Source organism: Bubalus kerabau, chromosome 4 (assembly GCF_029407905.1).
Source record: "Bubalus kerabau isolate K-KA32 ecotype Philippines breed swamp buffalo chromosome 4, PCC_UOA_SB_1v2, whole genome shotgun sequence".
NCBI lineage: Eukaryota > Metazoa > Chordata > Mammalia > Artiodactyla > Bovidae > Bubalus > Bubalus kerabau.
In genome coordinates, this window is record NC_073627.1 from 124,248,656 (window position 1) to 124,271,850 (window position 23,195).

The 23,195-nt window shown below is 40.5% G+C and overlaps 1 long non-coding RNA gene across 1 annotated transcript; it reads left to right on the forward strand.

Annotated features, from left to right (window-relative positions):
• The first annotated feature begins 6,121 nt into the window (after positions 1-6,121).
• LOC129651591 (uncharacterized) lies at positions 6,122-12,695 on the forward strand. The gene is made up of 3 exons (XR_008714224.1): positions 6,122-6,213; positions 11,724-11,835; positions 12,187-12,695. It is a non-coding gene; the product is annotated as an uncharacterized LOC129651591 (long non-coding RNA).
• The last annotated feature ends 10,500 nt before the right edge of the window (positions 12,696-23,195 follow it).

The window sequence follows — 23,195 nt, forward strand, 5'->3', positions numbered from 1 at the left end:
CTCATTATTCAGTTCAGTTCAGTTCAGTCACTCAGTTGTGTCCGACTCTTTGCAGCCCCATGAATCGCAGCATGCAAGGCCTCCCTGTCCATCACCAACTCCAGGAGTTCACTCAGACTCACGTCCATCGACTCAGTGATGCCATCTCATCCTCTGTCGTCCCCTTCTCCTCCTGCCCCCAATCCCTCCCAGCATCAGAGTCTTTTCCAAGGAGTCAACTCTTCGAATGAGGTGGCCAAAGTACTGGAGTTTCAGCTTTAGCATCATTCCTTCCAAAGAAATCCCAGGGCTGATCTCCTTTAGGATGGACTGGTTGGATCTCCTTGCAATCCAAGGGACTCTCAAGAGTCTTCTCCAACACCACAGTGCAAAAGCATCAATTCTTTGGCGCTCAGCTTTCTTCACAGTCCAACTCTTACATCCATACACGACCACTGGAAACACCATAGCCTTGACTAGACGGACCTTTGTTGGCAAAGTAATGTCTCTGCTTTTGAATATGCTCTCTAGGTTGGTCATAACTTTTCTTCCAAGGAGTAAGCGTCTTTTAATTTCATGCTGCAGTCACCAACTGCAGTGATTTTGGAGCCCCCCAAAATAGTCTTTCCACTGTTTCCCCATCTATTTCTCAGAAGTGATGGGACCAGATGCCATGATCTTAATTTTCTGCATGTTGAGTTTTAAGCCAACTTTTTCACGCTCCTTTTTCACCTTCATCAAGAGGCTTTTTAGTTCCTCTTCACTTTCTGCCATAAGGGTGGTGTCATATGCATATCTGAGGTTTTTGATATTTCTCCCGGCAATCTTGATTCCAGCTTGTGCTTCTTCCAGACCAGTGTTTCTCATGATGTACTCTGCATAGAAGTTAAATAAGCAGGGTGACAATATACAGCCTTGACGTACTCCATATCCTATTGGAACCAGTCTGTTGTTCCATGTCCAGTTCTAACTGTTGCTTCCTAACCTGCATACAGATTTCTCAAGAGGCAGGTCAGGTGGTCTGGTATTCCCATCTCTTGAAGAATTTTCCATAGTTTATTGTGATCCACCCAGTCAAAGGCTTTGGCATAGTCAATAAAGCAGAAATAGATGTTTTTCTGGAACTCTCTTGCTTTTTCGATGATCCAGTGGATGTTGGCAATTTGATCTCTGGTTCCTCTGCCTTTTCTAAAACCAGCTTGAACATCTGGAAGTTCACGGTTCACATATTGCTGAAGCCTGGCTTGGAGAATTTTGAGCATTACTTTACTAGCATTTGAGACAAGTGCAATTGTGCGGTAGTTTGAGCATTCTTTGGCATTGCCTTTCTTTGGGATTGGAATGAAAACTGACCTTTTCCAGTCCTGTGGTCACTGCTGAGTTTTCCAAATTTGCTGGCATATTGAGTGCAGCACTTTCACAGCATCATCTTTCAGGATTTGAAATAGCTCAACTGGAATTCCATCACCTCCACTAGCTTAGAAATGCAAATCAAAGCTACAATGAGATATCACCTCTCACTGGTCAGAATGGCCCTCATCAAAAAGTCTACAAACAATAAATGCTGGAGAGGATGTGGAGCAAAGGGAACGCTCTTGCACTGTTGGTAGGAATGTAAATTGATACAGCCCCTATGGAAGACAGTATGGAGATTCCTTTAAAAACTAGGAATAAAACCACCATATGACCCAGCAATCCCACTCCTGTGTCAGTTCTGATGAGGTGGATAAACCTAGAACCTATTATACAGAGTGAAGTGAGTCAGAAAGAGAAAGATAAATATTGTATTCTAATGTACGCATATGGAATCTAGAAAAATGGCACTGAAGAATTTATTTGCAGGGCAGCAATGGAGAAACAGACATTGAGGATAGATTTATGAACATGGGGAGAGGGGACAAGAGGGTAAGATATATGAAAAGCGTAACATGTGGGAGTTTGCTGTATGGCTCAGGGAACTCAACAGGGGCTCTGTATCAACCTAGAGGGGTGGGATGGGGCAGGAGATGGGAGGGAGGTTCAAAAGGAAGGGGATATATGTATACCTATGTCTGATTCATAAAATCATAAGAAAATTCATAGAATTCATATGAAAGAGATGGGAATACCAGACCACCTGATCTGCCTCTTGAGAAACCTGTGTGCAGGTCAGGAAGCAACAGTTAGAACTGGACATGGAACAACAGACTGGTTCCAAATAGGAAAAGGAGTACGCCAAGGCTGTATATTGTCACCCTGTTTATTTAACTTAAATGCAGAGTACATCATGAAAAATGCTGGGCTGGAGGAAGCACAAGCTGGAAACAAGACTGCCGGGAGAAATATCAATAACCTCAGATATGCATATGACACCACCCTTATGGCAGAAAGTGAAGAAGAACTAAAGAGCCTCTTGATGAAAGTGAAAGAGGAGAGTGGAAAAGTTGACTTAAAGCTCAACATTCAGAAAACTAAGATCATGGCATCCGGTCCCATCACTTAATGGCAAATAGATGTGGAAACAGTGGCTAACTTTATTTTTCTGGGCTCCAAAATCACTGCAGATGGTGACTGCAGCCATGAAATTAAAAGATTCTCACTCCTTAGAAGGAAAGTTATGACCAACCTAGACAACATATTAAAAAGCAGAGACATTTGTTTGTCAACAAAGGTCCGTCTAGTCAAGGCTATGGTTTTTCCAGTGGTCATGTATGGATGTGAGAGTTGGACTATAAAGATAGCTGAGTGCTGAAGAATTGATGCTTTTGCACTGTGGTGTTGGAGAAGACTCCTGAGAGTCCCTTGGACTGCGAGGAGATCCAACCAGTTCATCCTAAAGGAGATCAGTCCTGGGTGTTCATTGGAAGGACTGATGTTGAAACTGAAACTCCAATACTTGGGCCACATGATGTGAAGAGCAGACTCATTTGAAAAGACCCTGATTCTGGGAAACATTGAGGGCAGGAGGAGAAGGAGATGACAGAGGATGAGATGGTTGGATGGCATCACCGACTCAATGGACATGGGTTTGGGTGGACTCCAGGAGTTGGTGATGGACAGGGAGGCCTGGCATGCTGCGGTTCATGGGGTCACAAAGAGTCGGACACGACTGAGCGACTGAACTGAACCATGTTGAGGTTTGACAGAAAAGGACAAAGTTCTGTAAAGTAATTATCCTTCAATAAAAAAAAAATTAATTAAAAAAAGATTGCTGGGAGAAATATCAATAACCTCAGATATGCAGATGATACCACTCTAATGATAAAAAGTGAGGAGGAACTAAACAGCCTCTTGATGATGGTGAACGAGGAGAGTGAAAAAGCTGGCTTAAAACTCAGCATTCACAAAACTAAGATCATGGCATCTGGTCCCATCACTTCATGGCAAATAGATGGCAAAAAACTGGAAGCAGTAATAGATTTTCTTTTCCTGGGCTCCAAAATCACTGTAAATGGTGACTGCAACCATGAAATTAAAAGACGCTTGCTCCTTGGAAGGAATGTTATGACAAACCTAGACAGTATTAAAAAGTAGAGACATCACTTTGCCAACAAAGGTCTGTATAGTCAAACCTATGGTTTCTCCACTAGTCGTGTATGGATGTGAGAGCTGGACAAAAAAGAAGGCTGAGCACTGAAGAACTGATACTTTCAAATTGTGGTGTGAGTACACTCTGAGAGTCCCTTGGACAGCAAGGAGATCAAAGCATTCAATGCTAAAGGAAATCAAGCCTAAATATTCATTTGAAGGACTAAGGCTGAAGCTGAAACTCCAATACTTTGGCCACCTGATGATAAGGGCTGACTCACGGGAAAAAACTCTGATGCTGGGAAAGATAGTGACAGAGGATAAGATGGTTAGACAGCATCACCAACTCAGTGAACGTGAATCTGAGCAAACTCTGAGAGTTGGTGATAGACAGAGAGGCCTGGCTTGCTGCAGTCTATGAGGTCACAAAGAATTGGAGACGACTTAGTGACTGAAGAACAACATATGCTAAGTCACTTCAGTCGTGTCCGACTCTGTGTGACCCCATAGACGGCAGCCCACTAGGCTCCACCATCCCTGGGATTCTCCAGGCAAGAACACTGGAGTGGATTGCCATTTCCTTCTCCAATGCATGAAAGTGAAAAGTGAAAGTGAAGTCACTCAGTCGTGTCCGACTCCTAGCGACCCAATGGACTGTAGCCCACCAGGCTCCTCTGTCCATGGGAGTTTCCAGGCAAGAGTACTGGAGTGGGGTGCCAGGGCCTTCTCCAGAACAACATATATATATGTATAATTGATTCATTTTGCTGTACAGCAAAAACCAACACAACATTGTAAATCAACTATACTCCAATAAAATCCATTAAAAAATATTGGTGGTAAGATCTGCAGCAGAGACATTTAATGCCCTTTGACTCTCCATTTACTCTTCCACATTCGTCATTGACTAATGGACTGGGAAAAGAGATCGAAGCAGCATTTAAAAGTTGGTATGCAATCCGCAGTCCTCTCTTCCCTTGCCTCTGCACCTCTCTGGTAAAGGTCACATGTTCCCAGTGATACAGATACAAGACGGTAGAACCTGTATCCACATGGTTCCATGAGGGACTGTGTGGAGCTCAACCCCTGTACACCAACCTTGGATGTGTGCCCTGCTTCTGTTAGTGACTAATGCCCAACAAACCATCCTATACACGATGACTTAAAACAATTTATTGTTGTATCTCACATTTCTATGAGTTGGTTGGGCTCCAGTGGGTAGTTCTTGTTTTTTTTTTTTTTTAAACTTTTTATTTTGCATTGGAGTATGGACTTCCCACATGGCTCAGTGGTAAAATATTGGCCTGCCAATGCAGGAGACACAGGAAGCAAGGGTTCTATCCCTGGGTCCAGAAAATCCCCTGAAGGATGAAATGGCAACCCACTCCAGTATTCTTGCCTGGAAATTTCCATGGACAGAGGAGCCTGGTGGGCTACAAGTCCCCGGGTTGCAAGGGTTGGACACAACTGAGTAACAGAGCACTGCAGTCAGTTAACAATGTTGTGATGGTATCAGGTGGATAGCAAAGGGAGTCAGCCATACATACACATGTATCCATTCTCCCCCAAACTCCCCTCCGATCCAGGCTGCCATATAACATTGAGCAGAGTTCCATGTGCTATACAGTAGGACCTTGTTGGTTATCCATTTTAAACATAGAAATGTATACATGTCTATCCCAAACTCCCTGTCTCTTCCCTCCATTCTTCCCAAGTGGGCAGTTCTGTTCTTCTCACTTAGGGTTTCATGTGTGCTGTGCTCAGTCACTCTGTCGTGTCTCATTCTTTGTGACACTATGGACTGTAGCCTGCCAGGCTCCTCTGTCCATGGAATTCTCCAGACAAGACTATTGGAGTAGGTTGCCGTTTCCTACTCCAGGGGATCTTCCCAACCCAGGGATAGAACACACATCTCTTGCGTCTCTGCATTGGCAGGAGGATTCTTTACCACTGTGCCACCTGGGATGACTAGGGCTGGAATCCTTGGAAAGCTTGACTGGGGTTGAACTGAGAATGAACTTCTTGCTAAGGTCTAACACCTAAGTGCACCTCCACATAGAGTTGCATTCTCCAGCCGTCTACACCTGAACTCTCTTTGCAGTGGGATACTCAGAGTTCTTATATCATGAATGACTTCAAATGCAGAGGCTGTCAAGATTTCCTAAGGCTTCTGCTTCATTATCTTGCTTAAAGTGTGTCATGGGATCAGTGCAGAGATGGAGTAGCAGGTGACTAAGATAAGGGTGTGACTACCAGGAGGTAAGAGTCAGTGGGAGCCCTCTTTGGAGACTAGCTAATCACATACCACAAGTAAGAAGTAAGCCTTTGTTATGTTAAGCCACTTAGATTTCAGGGTTAATTTGTTCCCTTGGCAAAACCTAATCTGACTAATCCAGAAATTGGTACTGTATTAGTGAAGATAAGGTAGATGGTGCTGCAAAAATACTCCCCCCTCCCCAAGTCTTAGCAGCTTAATGTGTGAGCCTCTGGGGGGCTGATGGCTCTCCAGGACTGCTGCCTTCCAGTGATGACTCAGCGGTCTTGGTCACCAAGCAATGACTTATAGGCCACTTGCATTTTGTTGGTCTGTCATTAGGAACATTTGGCTTCCAGATCACCTGGGCCGGAGGAGAGAGGGCAAGGGGAACCCATGACTTTTAAGTACCTAGTGGCCAGAACTAGTCGTATGCCTCTTGCCCCAACTATAAGGATGCTGGAAAATTTGGGGTAAGCACATGGATATATGGGGATTAGTAAATGTCTCTGTCATAAAGTTATGTGGAATTCTTTGCCTTTTTTGTTTTTCCTCCCTTTCCTTTCCCCTACCTCACCCTCTATAAGAAATTTAAGAAAAAGAGAGTTTAATGAAAGGGTGGGAAGAGAGAGGGAGGAAAGAAGGAAAGAAATAGCAAGGGAAGGAGGGTTGAAAGGAAGGAAGAATACAGAAGGAATGTATAGGATGCAAATTGGACCACTGAACTATTAGCAAAATTATTAACAAGTACTGCTAAACAAAATCTATTAACAACTAACTGTAATAGCAGAGGCTTTCACTGTGCTTTTAGTCTTTTTTTTCCCTTTTTAATCAGCAATGATAAGAAAACTACACCAGATTAAGTGCTATCTTATTGGAGATACAAAGGCAAACAAGGGGAAAGAAGTGATTGAAGAGCTCTTCAGAAAGCTCAGTACATTCAAATCAGCAGGGCCTGATTACTTACAACCCAGGGCACTTAAGGAATTGGCAAATGTAATTGCAAGACCACTAGCCTTTATTTTAGAAAACGAAGGTTGGACAGGAGAAAGTCCTAACAAGTGGAATCTGCAGATGGAGTTTTTTTTTTTTTTTTTTAAAACAGAGAAAAGCACAACTGTAGTAATTATAGACTATTCAGTTTATCTTGGATACCTGGGAAGATACAGGAGCAAATCATCAAACAATCAATTTGCAAACATCTAGAAGAGTACAAGGTTCTGCATAGTAATCAACATAATTTTGTGAACTACAAATTATGCTAGACCAATTTAATTTTACCAGCAGAGAGTGATGAGCCCGTCGGAAGAGGGGAAAGCAATACCTACAATTGGACTTTACTAAGATTTTTTGTATTTGTTTGTTTTCTTTTTTAAAAAATTCCATCCCCTGACATTTTCAGCATCAACACTCCAAGAGGATGCCACCTAGATCAACAGTTGGGTGGACACGATTCCAATGAGGCACTCAGAGTCGTAAAAACTAAGGTTCTGCTCCAGGCTGACACAGTTGTTAGTAACAGGTATTCTTATTTTAATCAGCTGATGTGGACAAAGAAGATGACTGTGGTAAAGAAGGTGTTGAGATACAAATAACATTCTCCACTACAGAGGGGAAGTATGAAAGAAAGAGGAGATATAAAAACCAGTCTAGGAAATACAGCAGCTAAATATTATAAGATTCAGGAATGGAGAAAATGATAACAGGGAAATGACTAGAGATAAAATATTTAAAATTTTCCCATAAAAGGACATATATGTTTACATTAAAAGAGCCCACTGAGGACCAACTGCAGCCAACGGAGAAGATTACCTACTTGGACACAGCTTTGTAAAAATTTAGAACTCTAAGAATAAATTAAATTTCTAAAAGTTTCTAGAGAGAAAAATTAGGCCACCAACTCAGGAATTAAAATTGAGCAGCCACATTCTCATTAATATCTCTGGCTGCTAGAAGACAATAGAGTGGTCCTTTTAACTCTGGGGGAAGTTGAGTTTAAAATAATTTGTATATTCGGCCAACCTGTAGTTCAACTGTGAGAGTAGAATATAGAAATTTCACATAAACCAGCATTTGGAAAGTTTACTTCCCAGGACTCCTTTCTTAAGAGTTACTTGAATATATATTAAAGAGAATGAGGACATTATCCAAGAAAGAAGGTGGCAAGGGTCTTAATACAGGAAATGGAACTAGAGTATAATACAAAATCTTCCATTTTAGAGCAGGAGGACAATGTTGATAACTCTAACATGCTCCTTAGCCTGGCAGTGCACGGTGTTGACATAATCTTAATAAGTATTTTGGCTTTAAACCCTTGCGGTCAACCTAAGGACAGAGTAAGGAAGATCTTGGTTATGTTGCCAAAAAAAAAAAAAGCACATTAAACTTTATACTATGAAGCTCACAGAAAGTGGGAAGTGCAAACTGAAGGAAATATGAAGAGAAGAATAGTATCATTGACATCATCAACTTCTATAACGAGAAGTCAAGTCTTCTATAACAAGACAAGGGTAGAAGGAACCTACCTCAACATCAGATCAGATCAGATTAGTCGCTCTGTCATGTCCGACTCTTTGCGACCCCATGAATCGCAGCACGCCAGGCCTCCCTGTCCATCACCAACTCCCGGAGTTCACTCAGACTCATGTCCATCGAGTCAGTGATGCCATCCAGCCATCTCATCCTCTGTCGTCCCCTTCTCCTCTTGCCCCAATCCCTCCCAGCATCAGAGTCTTTTCCAATGAGTCAACTCTTCGCATGAGGTGGCCAAAGTACTGGAGTTTCAGCTTTAGCATCATTCCTTCCAAAGAACACCCAGGGCTGATCTCCTTCAGAATGGACTGGTGGGATCTCCTTGCAGTCCAAGGGACTCTCAAGAGTCTTCCCCAACACCACAGCTCAAAAGCATCCATTCTTCGGCGCTCAGCCTTCTTCACAGTCCAACTCTCACATCCATACATGACCACAGGAAAAACCATAGCCTTGACTAGACGAACCTTTGTTGGCAAAGTAATGTCTCTGCTTTTGAATATGCTGTCTAGGTTGGTCATAACTTTCCTTCCAAGGAGTAAGCATCTTTTAATTTTATGGCTGCAGTCACCATCTGCAGTGATTTTGGAGTCCAGAAAAATAAAGTCTGACACTGTTTCCACTGTTTCCCCATCTATTTCCCATGAAGTGGTGGGACCTGATGCCATGATCTTCGTTTTCTGAATGTTGAGCTTTAAGCCAACTTTTTCACTCTCCACTTTCACTTTCATCAAGAGGCTTTTGAGTTCCTCTTCACTTTCTGCCATAAGGGTGGTGTCATATGCATATCTGAGTTTATTGATATTTCTCCCGGCAATCTTGATTCCAGCTTGTGTTTCTTCCAGTCCAGCATCTCTCATGATGTACTCTGCATATAAGTTAAATAAACAGGGTGACAATATACAGCCTTGACGTACTCCTTTTCCTATTTGGAACCAGTCTGTTGTTCCATGTCCAGTTCTAACTGTTGCTTCCTGACCTGCATACAAATTTCTCAAGAGGCAGATCAGGTGGTCTGGTATTCCCATCTCTTTCAGAATTTTCCACAGTTTATTGTGATCCACACGGTCAAAGGCTTTGGCATAGTCAATAAAGCAGAAATAGATGTTTTTCTGGAACTTCTTGCTTTTTCCGTGATCCAGCGAATGTTGGCAATTTGATCTCTGGTTCCTCTGCCTTTTCTAAAACCAGCTTGAACATCAGGAAGTTCACGGTTCAAATATTGCTGAAGAATATGATAAGCCTACAGCAAACATTATTCTCAATGGTGAAAAACTGAAAGCATTCCCCCTAAGATCAGGAATAAGACAAAGATATTCAAGTTTTTAGAAAGAGAAATTGAGGCATGACATAATATTTAAAGTTACAAGGGTAACCAAAACAAAACTTAAAAATAATGACAACTGCCCCAAACTGGGAGGAGTTGGCAGGAGGAAGACGATAATGTGAATGAGCTAAATGATTATCTTTTGTAACTGGAGGCCATTCATAACCAAGAAATTGAAAACAGGAATCAATTTCCAAATACCCCATATATTCAAAGAATGAGTAATTCAGGAGTGATTTTTCATAGGCATCAACAATGTTAAGGACACATTATAGTGCCGATGATCTTGTAGTCATGGCATTTTTTCCCATTCCATTATCCATGCCCAGTTATAAGATTTTATTTGCAAACAAAGTCATATCTGCTTTAATGCTTTTTAAATTTTTTCTCAGAATTATCTCTATTATTCCACAGAGTACTCTTTCCAAAAGTCATAGCATAGTATATGGCCATGTGGTCTCTTGATGGTATTTTATTATATCTAATTTCTCTTCCCCAAGAATATATTCTCAGAATTGGGATTTTGCTCCCATTAGATGAAAGCTTAGATGACCTTGTTATAGGATAAAAACTATTTTAAAATTAATCCTTAAAAATAATATAAAATCCCTTGAATTACTTCTAGACGCTTGTATAGCAGCATGGTTTACAGGCTCCTGTTAAAACATGGCAGATGCAAGTAAAACTCTGCTGTAACTTCGTAACTGAGGTACAAAACATCCAGTCTTGTAATGCGTGGGACCAACTTAGTGCAGAGTTAATGAAATGACCAACGTGAGCCGGCTGCAGAAAGACAGGAGCCAATCACCAAAATTGTCATATACAAATTTCCATTATCAAGGAGTGTGTAATTACAAGTTCCACTGTACTTCTGATTACTGGCTAGAGTGGCATGCCACATGGCCACACAGATAAACACAGTTGCCATACACGTTGCTTGCTAGCTTTAAATTATGCAATTCTTGATTACTCTTGGCAAGAGTTAAACTTTTTCAAATTTTGCACAAAATTGATACTTACCTAATAGGCCAATTACACTACTTCAAATATGCATTATTCTAATTTTTCTAAAATATGAGTTTATTGTAAAAGAACAGTATTTACTTTTTTAAATTAGGGGAAGTCAGGGGGGTGTTTACAACCAGAGGAACGAAAAGCAAAAGTCTTTAGGACTTCCATGGTGGTCCAGTAGTTAAGAATCCGCCTGCCAGTGCAAGGGACACATATTCGATTCCTTGTCCAGGAAGATTTCACATACCACAGAGCAACGAAACTCCACACCCTAGAGCCTATGTTCTGCTACAAGAGAAGCCACTGCAATGAGAAGCCCACACTGCAATAAAAGCCTAGCACAGCCAAAAGTAAAAATAGATAAATAAATAAATAAATAAATTTTTAAAAATCTTTAGAACAACTTTCATAAGAGGTGGAATTGGGGGTGGGGGTTAGGAATCACCATAAGCTTCTCTGTATCGTTTTATCTATACTGGTCAATTTATTGAAGGTGTATTTACTACCCTAACACGGTAAGTATTGGTTTACAGTAATTAAATTCATAAAAACAGTTACAGTTCTCTCTCTCTCTCTTTTTTCTTTTAGTTGTCTCTCTTAATATTTCTCAAGGACTGGTCCCTGCAATACTTGTTACAAATGCAGAGTCCCTGGTTCCAAACACAGTCCTAATGAAGTTGAGCCCCTCAACTGGGACCCAGGAATCTGCATTGGAACCAGTGGTCGAGACACAGATCTTACCAAAGGCTTACTTGTACATCTTCTTCAGGTGTATTTCAGGACTGAACTTGTTGTGAAACCATCACATGCTGTATGGCCTTCTGTGCTATTTACCATATCCCAGCATCCTCCCTTCCATTTCTGTACCACGAAGATGAAGGGATAAAAGATGACCTCACACATTCTTTTTGCATATGATCTTATCTAGGGGAATAATAGTTCTTTTCAAGATCCCTTAAGCTGTGCCACTTCTTAAACATGGAACAGCTAAGAAAATCTCAGTTTTAAAATTCATGACAATGACTGGTTAGTTAATTATGTAAGGAGAAATATTTTGAGACTGTCTTTGTTGCTTATTTTGGTGCTAATCATTTTTTCTCATTCCTGTGACTGCAGGAATATTGATCTCAGTGTTACTTTGACCACTAATGAATTATGATGACAATAAGCAGAGACGCACACCTCCAGCCTCCTGGGAGCTTAATCTTCTGCTACAACATTTGCTTTTGTAAGTCAGCACCTGTGTAATCTAGATTCAAACTATTTGTTATTCTCCTTTAATTACATATTGGTGGTGATCCATTTGTAGCTTGAGAGCAACCAACTGGAGAGTCAAAGAAGTTATTAAACTATTGACTTTAAATTAAAAGGCCAAAAAGAAACATGGCTGAGTTTATTCCTACCCATTTCATTGTGATGGTTCGGGAACAGTTATTCCCTTTCATGTCAAGAAAACCTGGGTCTAAAAAGTTAGTACAGAACTTTTACCTTAAAAGAACTTTTAACTTTATTAAAGTTCTACCTTAGAACTTTTAACAGTATTTCTGTTAACATCAGCTTTACCTTATCTGTCAAGCAGTGTTTGGTTTGGCAGGTGGACTGCAAGGAGATCCAACCAGTCCATTCTGAAGGAGATCAGCCCTGGGATTTCTTTGGAAGGAATGATGCTGAAGCTGAAACTCCAGTACTTTGGCCACCTCATGTGAAGAGTTGACTCCTTGGAAAAGACTCTGATGCTGGGAGGGATTGGGGGCAGGATGAGAAGGGGACGACAGAGGATGAGATGGCTGGATGGCATCACTGACTCGATGGACGTGAGTCTCAGTGAACTCCGGGAGTTGGTGATGGACAGGGAGGCCTGGCATGCTGTAATTCATGGGGTCGCAAAGAGTCAGACATGACTGAGAGACTGAACTGAACTGACATTATTTTTACATCCTGTGCTTCCTACTTGGGCTTCCCTGGTAGATCAGTGGTAAAGAATCCACCTGCCAATGCAGGAGATGCAGGTTCAATCCCTGGTTCAGGAATATCCCCTAGAGAAGGAAATGGCAACCCATCCAGTATTCTTGCCTGAGAAATCCTATGGACAGAAGAACCTGGCAGGCTACAGTCCATCGGGTCACAAAAGATTTGGACACAACTTAGTGACTAAACAACAACAAGTTCCTACTTGGTCCTATCAGTCACTTAAGTTGAGATTTAGGGAATTGTGGATGGTCAAGTCAATCCCAGAAAACTTTTTATTTTAGCATTTTGGTAACTTTTATTTTGACATAGTTTCAAATTTCTATAAAAGTTTCAAGAATTGTACAAGAAATCCCCTTTACTGAGATTCATATTTATTTATATCTTGCTGCACTCACTACCTCTGTTTCTACAGATCTATTTATATTGCACACTCTGTTTCTTTCCTGACCCATTTGAGAGTAAATTGAAGACACCCTACCCTTTACTCTGAAACATTTTGGTATTTGTCTAAGAATAACATTCTCTTTAATAACTATGGTTGCTATCAAAATAAGATATTTTAACATGATATAAGCCATAGTCCAAATTTTAATTCAGATTTTCTCAATTATCTCAGTGATGTCCCAATAATTTTTTACAAGTTAATTTTTTTTTCCCCAGACCAAGATCCAGTCCAGGAGAGTGCATTGTACTGAGTTGTAATATCTCCTTTGTTTCCTGTAGTCTGGGAAAGTTTCTAAGCCTTTGTCTTCCTAACTTGACACTTTTAAAAAGAGCAGATCAATACCTCATTATTTTTCTTTGTCCTTCTTGTTAGGGTGCAGGGGAAGGCTCTTCATTCTGGGTTTGACTGGGTTTATCTTCATGTTTAGACCTGTGTTATATATTTTTGGCAGAGATACCACTGAGGTGAAGAAGCCCTGTCCTTGTCAATGTACCATAACAGGGGTACCCGAAGTCCATTAATGTTAACTTGGATCACTTGGTTCAGGTGCTTTCTCCACTGTGAAGTTACAGCTTTTCTCCTGGTAAATTACAAGTGTTTTGTGGGGAGGTATTTTGAGACTATGTCAATATTCTGTCTGTAAAATTTCTCTTTGACTACTTTGCACTGTTTAGTGATGTTACTTCTAGATTTATTAGTTGTCATTTTGCTATAAAGAAGAGCTTTCCTTCTTCACATTTTATTTTTTTCCTTATTTAAGTCCAAATTCATGGATTCTTATGGTATTCAATGGGTTATGATCTATTTCTGTCCTTTTGGATTTTGATGCTCAAATTTTCTGATTTGGCCAGCCCCTTCGATCTGTTTTTATTTTATTTTTTTGACATGTTTTTATGATGTTTTGAAGTACTACCTTACTTTCTATAGCAAATGACTCATCTTGTGCTTCCTCTGCCCCCTCCCTGGAATTAACCATTTCTCCCATGAGCCCCCAGGTGAATTTTGCTAAGAAAATCAAATTTATCTTTTGTGTCTGCCCCTCCCCCTTTCTCTTCACCTTTTAGTAACTTGTCCTATGAGTCCCTACTGAAACCATGATTTTTAGTATCTGTAGTTAGGAAATTCTGATAAATTCATCTGCCTTAAAGTTGTTTGGGAAGGATTGCATTGCATTACCTTTCTTAGGAATGCTTGCATTTTATTTTATTTATTATTATTATCTCTTTGGCCATGGCCATGCTGCATGGCATGCAAGATCTTAGTTCCCTGACCAGGGATTCAGCCGCTGCCCCCTGCAGTGGAAGCATGGAGTCTTAACCACTGGTGCTCCAGAGAAGCCCCAATATTTGTATTTTAAAAAAGGAAACCAGTTAGAAAGCATTCCTCTCAATTTTTATTGTCATTTTTCCCCTTTTGCTCATTTTGCGAGAGTTTTTCTTTTTTTTTTTTTAAAGGACGTGCTAAACATAATGAATGAAACACATATTATTATTGAGCCTAAAATGAATTACATTAGCATTGCTATCTTTTATCTAATAAATTATGGTGCATATATATGCTTATCTATTAGAAAGTTTTAACTTCTGAATACTTACATTCTAACTGGCGTTCCAAACTTCTTTTCATATCAAATAATTTATCATAGGATTTGTCACTTTACTAAGCCAGTTTATTATTGGACATGTGAATTTGCCTTTCTTTTTATTAATTTTCATCATCACAAGACTATATGCATAATTATTCTGTTTTACCAAGATACAGTTATTAAATGCTCATAGGTTCATGGACATATCCAATTGTTTGTTATTCTTTTTTTCCTTTCTCTTCTCTTTTCTTGCTTTTTCTACTTTGAGATTATCTTTACCTTTTAACCTAAGAGGCAGGTCATAGGGAATAAATTTTATAAAATATAATGCCTGCCTCATGGCACGATTAGGAGAACTAAACACAATAAAATGCATATGGAAGCTCTTAGCACACTGCATGACATCAGTTTTTACTTTTTAAACATTTAAGAAATTGTACTTCCACAAGCTTGCTGCTGCTCCTGCTAAGTTGCTTCCATCGTGTCTGACTCTGTGAGACCCTATGGACTATGGCCTGCCAGGCTCCTCTGTCCGTGGGATTCTCTAGGCAAGAATACTGGAATGAGTTGCCATAACCTCCTCCAGGGGGTCTTCCTGACCCAGGGATCGAACTTACGTCTCTTTTGTTTCCTGCATTGGCAGGCAGGTTCTTTACCATTAGGGTTACCTGGGAAGCCCTCCACAAGCTTGATAGGCCCTCAAAACTGCTATTCTGTGTAAAACTTCTCCTTTAGTGAAATGAAAGCCTATGGGTAAATAAGTACGGCTCTTTGTAGGGTTTGCATTTAAATTGTAATAGGTAGATTAAGAGTCTTGCCAATGATGGGAGCAAGACAGCCCAGTGTGAATTTGGTTGTGAGACAAAGGACTCTGGCTCGGTGACTGCCCTGCCAGGTGACCTTAGTGACTTTGCTTTGAGGCTTCAGTTTATTCAACTGTACTAGGGTGTGGATGGCCTCCAGGGTGCTTTGGGTTTTAAAATCTGATGATTCTACAAATGTAGCACTTTAAAAAATGGATTTATCCCTGGGATGAAGAAAGTCCTGAAAGATGTATACCATCACACTCATGCTGGGGGTGCCAGGGTGATGGTAGGAGGGAGGGCATTCTTTTCTCCCCCGTCTCTCCCTCTTTTCTTCCTTCCCCATCTCCTTCCCTTCTTTCCTTCCTTCCCCACTTACTTCTTCTTTCAACAATTATTTATAGCATCTTCCATGAGCCAGTCACTCTACCTGGGCACTGGCATATTTCAGTCCTGCATTGATGAAGCTAATAGTCTTTTTGTCTATTTATTTTTTCCTTTTTTAAAAAAATTTAAATTTATTTATTTTAATTAGAGGCTAATTACAATAGAACATGAATGAACAGTAGCATGAACGTTCATATCTACTAGATTTACCAACTGTTAACATTTTTTGTTCTGTGTGATTATGTCTGTGTGTGTATATGTGCATATGTTTATGTATACACACATGCATTTTTCTGCACCATTTAAAAGTTGCAGACTTCATGCTTCGCCTCTAAGTAACTGAACGTGCATCTCCAAGAATCAGTGCACTCTCATAGATACCATAACACCATTATCACACCTAACTTAGTTGAGCTGCCCCCAAATTAGTACCAATCCTATAGAATCATACAATGTCTGCTTCACATTCAGGTTGCTTTAATTACCCCAAGAATGTCTTTTAATGCCCTCTTCACCAAATCCTGGTTCTTCAGACAAAGGTTCACACATTAATTTGATTTTTGTCTTTCTTTTTTTTTGGCCTCGATGCACGTCTTGTGGGATCTTAGTTCCCACATCAGGGTGTATGTAAGCCTGGGCCCTCGGCAGTGAGAGTGAGGAGTCCTGACCTCTGGACCACCAAAGAATTCCCCCATGTCTCTTTTAATATAGAACTATTCCCCTAATTTTTCTTTTTTAATGACATTGACTTTTTGAAAAGCAGAGGCTCATCATCTTATAGAACATATAAAATTCTATTGATAGATTTGTCTGATTCCTTATGATGTCATGTAACTTATTTCTGTTATTCTGCCTATTTATTGTAATCTGGGAGTTAGATCTTAACGTTTGATTTACAGATGGAATTATGCTATCTAGTTGAAGTTTTCTACAAAGATCATTTACCTAATGATGAAGAAGTAGAAATAAATTTAAATTTATATTATATAATTTGTTGAGACATAGTACAGAAAGCATGAGTTTGCTAGCAGAGGCCTGGATATGAGTGCAAATTCGATTCTCTCTAGCAGTTTGACCAGATTAACTAACCTAGTAATTTAACCTTTCACAAAAGACCAGAGAAGACAGATTACTCCAGGAACCTTCTTGAAATGTGTGTGCTTGTCCCACCTCTCCACTCCCTGGTATTTTTTTAAAAAGAGGAGTAGTTTACACCACCTCTTTTCCTCAGGCCACCCTTCTCACCCCTACCCCAGGCTTAAATGCTACCAATTGAAGTCTCTATCTTGAAAGATTATCTTAAGAGTTGGAGATATATAATATTATGTATGTTTAATGTATATAAAGATAATAATATGTATAAAGTACACAGCACAGAGTCTGCAACATTATTATATGCTCCGTTCACCCACCATGTTAGTGTCATTAGAAGTAATGCAAAGAAGAGAGAGAGAGAATTTGAAAAGGGACAGGAAGTGGTATAGTACAGAAGAGAGGAGTGTTCAGTTTCCAAGCGGTTACTTCAAAAAACTTTCTAAGAATGTTTGTGCTTGTGCAGTGACCTAAATAAAAGTTCAGCTGGGACAGTACTATAACAGAGTAATCACTAACATTTATGCAGCCCTTTACAGTTTACAAAGCACATCCACATATGTTATTATGTTTGATATACATCCTCTTTCACGAAGATCAGCTATGTGTAATGCTTTGCCCAAGGACACAGTGTAATCTGTGAAAGTGAAAGTGAAAGTCGCTCAGTCATGTCCAACTCTTTGCGACCCCATAGACTGTAGTCCATAGAATTCTCTAGGGTAGAATACTGGAGAGGGTAAGCCCTTCCCTTCTCCAGGGGATCTTCCCAACCGAGGGGTCGAACCCAGGTCTCCCACATTGCAGGTAGATTCTTTACCAGCTGAGCCACAAGGGAAGCCATGTAATCTGTGGGGGAGCTCAAATTAGGAGTTCTGATTGTAGAACAGACTTCTTCCCTGAAAATGTGCAGCCTGAAACAGACACCAAATGTCTCTTTTCTAAATTCCTGACCAAGGGACTCATTCCTTATGGTGCAGGTTATTGAAATGCTTAGTTTAAAGCTCTCTGAGTCTATTTCAGACTTACAGCCTCTTCTGTCGTATTTTATCTACACTGGGTGACATTTCCGGTACTGTTGTGTGTTGTTACTCAGCCAGAGAGCTTTAGTTATTCCTTGCTCTTTGCTCTGACAGAGAGAAGTACTGGTTAGTGAATCTGAATTAACACCATCAGATGCATATTAAAAATGCATTTGAACCTTTCAGCCAGACTAATTTCCTTCCTAATACTGTCTTGTTGCTGTTTAGTCACTAAATCATGTCCACCTCTTTGGTACTGTTTGACATTAGGCAAATTAAAGACTTGTCCAAAGATAGTCTCCCCCCGGCCCTTTTTTTTTTTTTTTTTTAAATTTTAGGCCCTTGTTTTTTGAAGCAGTTTGAATTCATGTTTCTTAGTGTTGACCTTGATATTTTTTACCTGGTCATGTATATCTCTCTTTCGGATAAGAGAAATATTACTGTTCTAAACAAAAACTGACTATCTTTTGTTTAGCAGCCTAGTGTGGCATGAAACATCTTAGAGGAGTTGATTTATTCTTTATTATTCAGTTCAAGGTATTTTCTAGTTTCTTTTGTGATTTCTTCTTCATATCCCAAGATAGTTAGAGTTGTATTTTTTAATTTCCAATATTTGTGGACTTTCTAGTTAACTTATTAATGGTATCTATATTTCTATTCATATTAATGTTTTTCTTTTTTTGTTGGAGGATAATTACTTTACAGTGTTGTATTGGTTTCTGCCATACAACGTATGAATCAGCTGTAAGTAAACATATATCCCCTCCCTCTTGAGTCTCTATCCCACCACCCCCCTCCCCCATCCCACCCCTCTAGGTCATCACAGAGCACTGGGCTGAGCTCCCTGCGTTATGCAACAGCTTCCCACTAGCTATCTATTTTATACGTGGTAATGTATATATTTCAATGCTACTCTCTCAATTTGTCCCACTTTCTCCTTCCCCCTCTATGTCCACAGTCTTACTGGTGTTTTAGCACAACTTTGCAACATCCAGGGAACAGATTCTGTGAGATTTCAGCCTTGGGAAAGCAGCTGAGACTTGCTTTGCTGTCCAGCATTCATTGATTTTACAAGTGCTACAAGTGCACTTGAAGAAGGAAACGTTTTCTGTAGCTGTTGGTGGGAATGTTCCTTGTATATCAGTCACACTGTGTGTTAATCTTGCTCAAATCATATGTATTTGCTGATATGCTGATTTTTTTTTGGTTTGACTGTTTGCTTACCCTGTTATTTCCCGAGGGTTAAAATGTGTGCTAAAATCTCTCACTAAAAGTATGGATTCATTTCTCTCTTCAGTTTTTGCTATGTATATATTTTTGGAGGCAAAGTTATTAGGTGTATACAAACTTAGAATTGTTCTGTTTTGTGAATGTAACCTTTTTCTCATAATGAAGTGTCATTTGTCTCTAGGAATTCTTTCTGCTTCAGAGAATGCTGCTGCTGCTGCTAAGTCGCTTCAGTCGTGTCCAACTCTGTGCGACCTCATAGATGGCAGCCCACCAGGCTCCTCTGTCCCTGGGATTCTCCAGGCGAGAATACTGGAGTGGGTTACCACTTCCTTCTACAATGCATGCATGCATGCTAAGTCGCTTCAGTTGTGTCCAATTCTGTGCGACCCCAAGGACAGCAGCCCAGCAGGCTCCTCTGTCCACGGGGTTCTCCAGGCAAGAATACTGGAGTGGGTTGCCATTTCCTTCTCCAGCTTCAGAGACTACTTTGATACTAATATAGCTACGCTGTGTTTCTTCTGGTTAATATTCACATCCTTATATCATCCTTTTCCCTTTTCTGTCTGATTATTCTTGATCTTTTTAATACTTCACTTATGTCTCCCCTTAATATTTTGCTATATTTCCTTTACACAATTTTTGCTCATCTTTTAAAATTAAATTGTAGACATTGTGACTTCAGTATACATTTCTCCAAATAATCACCTAATATCATTTAATACCCAGCCCATACTCTAAGACCCACAGTTATTTCTAAGGTGACTTTGATAACTGTGTGGGTCATTGCATTTGACTATGTGGCTCTTAGTCTTTCAAAATCTAGAATGAGCTAACTTAATTGATATACTCTTATATTATGAGTGACCATAAGGAAATGAAATGGATATTTTAAGGGTTACATATATATATGTATATGTACATGACTATATATATATATATACACATATATATAATATATAGTAATACATCTCATTTGTAATAATAATCTGAAAAAGCTAGAAAGTAGAAATGAAAAAATACTTTTCTGCCTTCTACCAATTGTGAGCATTACTACCTTCCTGTTATATTTATCTATTTCTGAATTTTGAAGAAATCTTAGTCTGTTTCACATTATGTGCTCATTATAGTGGCTGAGAAATGAACATTCTAAGACTAAAGGTATAAACTCTTTTAAGGCTTTCCAGGAATGTGTTTCAAATGTTAATAATCCCAGTGTGTCAAAGCTTATGGCATTAGAAAGGATGTCTTCTTCAAAGCAGACAGTGCATGGGTAATTACTTATTGTAGATATTTAGTTATTATGGATAATTAGTTACCATACACCTATAGTGGATAATTGTCCTTTGCAGGCAATGGCACCCCACTCCAGTACTCTTGCCTGGAAAATCCCATGTATGGAGGAGCCTGATAGGCTGCAGTCCACAGGGTTGCTAAGAGTCGGACACGACTGAGTGATTTCACTTTCACTTGTCACTTTCATGCATTGGAGAAGGAAATGGCAACCCACTCCAGTGTTCTTGCCTGGAGAATCCCAGGGATGGGGGACCCTGGTGGGCTGCCGTCTATGGGGTCGCACAGAGTCGGACACGACTGAAGCAACTTAGCAGCAGCAGCAGCACCTGTGGTAAAAAGTGAAAATGCCAAAGATACCTTCTCGGGCTTCTTCCAAGCTAAGCCATCAGCTTGTAACCAGGGATTAACTGTCAAATTGACCACCTTCAGACTCTGAGACTGAAATCATTTATGAAAAGAATTGGGCAGAGTGGAGATCCTTCTGGGGTGTATAGTGACAGTCACCTAGAGCAAGTCAGCCTCTGATACTCTGTGCTGAGGTGGGCTCAAGCCATGACGCCCAGCATTCGGTGATGGTGGCAGCAGTGTTCCCACCAGGAGGGCTCTGTCTGGTCAATGTCTTATTCTTTCCCATTTCTTGAGCCTGTTTGTCCAGCCTTCTCTGATCCCCTGTCAAGTCTCGATATCCTTTAATAAATTACTCTGTTGAAACAAGCCAGAGTTTGATTCTACTGCTTGCAAAAAAAGAACTTGGTAAATTTCCATGCAGGAATTCTCCCCTTTATATAGCAGGACCTATTTCAAATGGCAGGAGAATTGACATGCATGAGGGAGATCAGGGGACTGGGGGGAACAGAAAGGTCTCAGCAAGTTGAGTTCTCAGGACAGGGAACTGGGAAGAATCTGGTTGAAATTGGGTCAATGTTGAGAGGAAGGTAAGAGCAGCTTCTTAAGAAGGGAACATTTATCACTCTTGGGCACCTGATCTGGTTGCCAGCAGAGTGACTGCAGGGCCCATTCAGGAATCCAACCCTTGTAAATGTGGATATGGAATGTTAGGCCTCCAAATGAATGGTAAGCCAAGTGGCCTTGATTGGGACTGACTGTGCATCTGAGACTCTAGGTGGGATCAAGGGGCCGTAGCAGATGAAGCCGTGTAGACTTGAAGTAGAAGCTAATAATCACCATGGAAGGACATGCCATGCCACCACTTTTAGAAATTCTCTTTGGCAGTTTTCTTCAGAACCAATTTCCAAGTAATACAACCAAGGCAGCCTTATTACATAAGAGGTCAACTTTATGTCTGACCAAAATCAGTATGGAGGGTGATCACCTTCCACATGGGAACAGACTTGGAATTAAATAAAAAATTTAAAGAAGTTTTGTCCATTTCAAAATCCAGAAAACCAAGCTTGTAACCACTGGGGATATTTTTAAAAGCATTGCCAGCTCTAAAGGCAAGCTTTAGAGTAACTATTTATTTAGCTTTTATACGTTTCCCAAGTTATACCAGGGCTTTGCATTAACTATCTTCTTTAAATCTCTCAACAATCCTGAAAGGTAGGTTTTAGTAACCTTGTTTTACAGATGAAAGCGCAGGCTGAAAAGTTAATTATCAGATAAGACAGCACGTGAGCGGTAAAGTGAGAATTCAAACCTAGCTCTAGTTCTCTCTAAAGCACACGCTCTTCCTCTAGGCAGTGCTTAGGGAGGAACCAGAAGACTTTAAACAATTTCAGCATTACTGTTGTCTCCTCAGGAAACTGCTTTAAGGGAAACAATATACACCTGACTATAAATTCCAGCTTTTAAAAGTCACAGTTAACATATCCAGGAGCCCATTTGTGAAATAACCCACAAGATTCTGCCCAAAGGCTATGAAATCTTTGATTAAGGGTTTAAAAGCAGTGAAAAGCAATACACAGTGGATCTAACTACAGCTCAAGTCATAAAACACCTTCACTGATTTTCATACTCAGCAAAAGTATTTTTAATGATAAAAAATAATCATAATCCTCACTCTACTAACTCAGTGACACATTGTAAAATTAGCCTGGCTTGTGTAACCGTAAACGCAGCCACGCTGTCTGTGTAGGCATGATGCTTTCTGCCAGTGTGCAGAAGAGAGGGCCTGCTTGTGAAGGGGCTCTTTCTGGGCATTTCTTTCCATGATTCTTAGTGTGTATTTGTTAAGGACCACCCCGCCCCACCCCACCCCCAACCACCCCCCCCACCCCACCCCAACACACACACACACAATAGCTAGAAATCTCACCCACTAGAGTTCACTTGGCTAACCTCAGGCCAGTCTTCAGACTGCCGCTAACGCCCACCAGCAACGACAAAGAAAGGGGAACAGGCCCTGAATTGCAATGCCTTTATACTTCTTCCCCACCAAACAGCGAGGGAGGGACAATGGTATAGATTGTGAGGAGGAGGTGGGGTGCATGTGACTGGCTTGGCGAGAGAAGTGGTGAAGATTTCAGATTTTCTTTTTTAAAATAATAGTTTGCTGTGTGGGCCTCAGTAGCAGATAGGGTGGTGCCTGCCCTGCTGGGTGGCACTTAGTCCCACAGACCCATTCACCATGGATGGGTCTCTGTGTTAGGAGCCAGGTCAGGGGATGTTAGGTCAACCAAATCTTCCCTGGTGGCTCAGACGGTGAAGAATCCGCTTGCAATGCAGGAGACCTGGGTTCAATCCCTTGGTCAGGAAGATTCCCTGGAGAAGGGAATGGCTATTCACCCCAGTATTCTAGCCTGG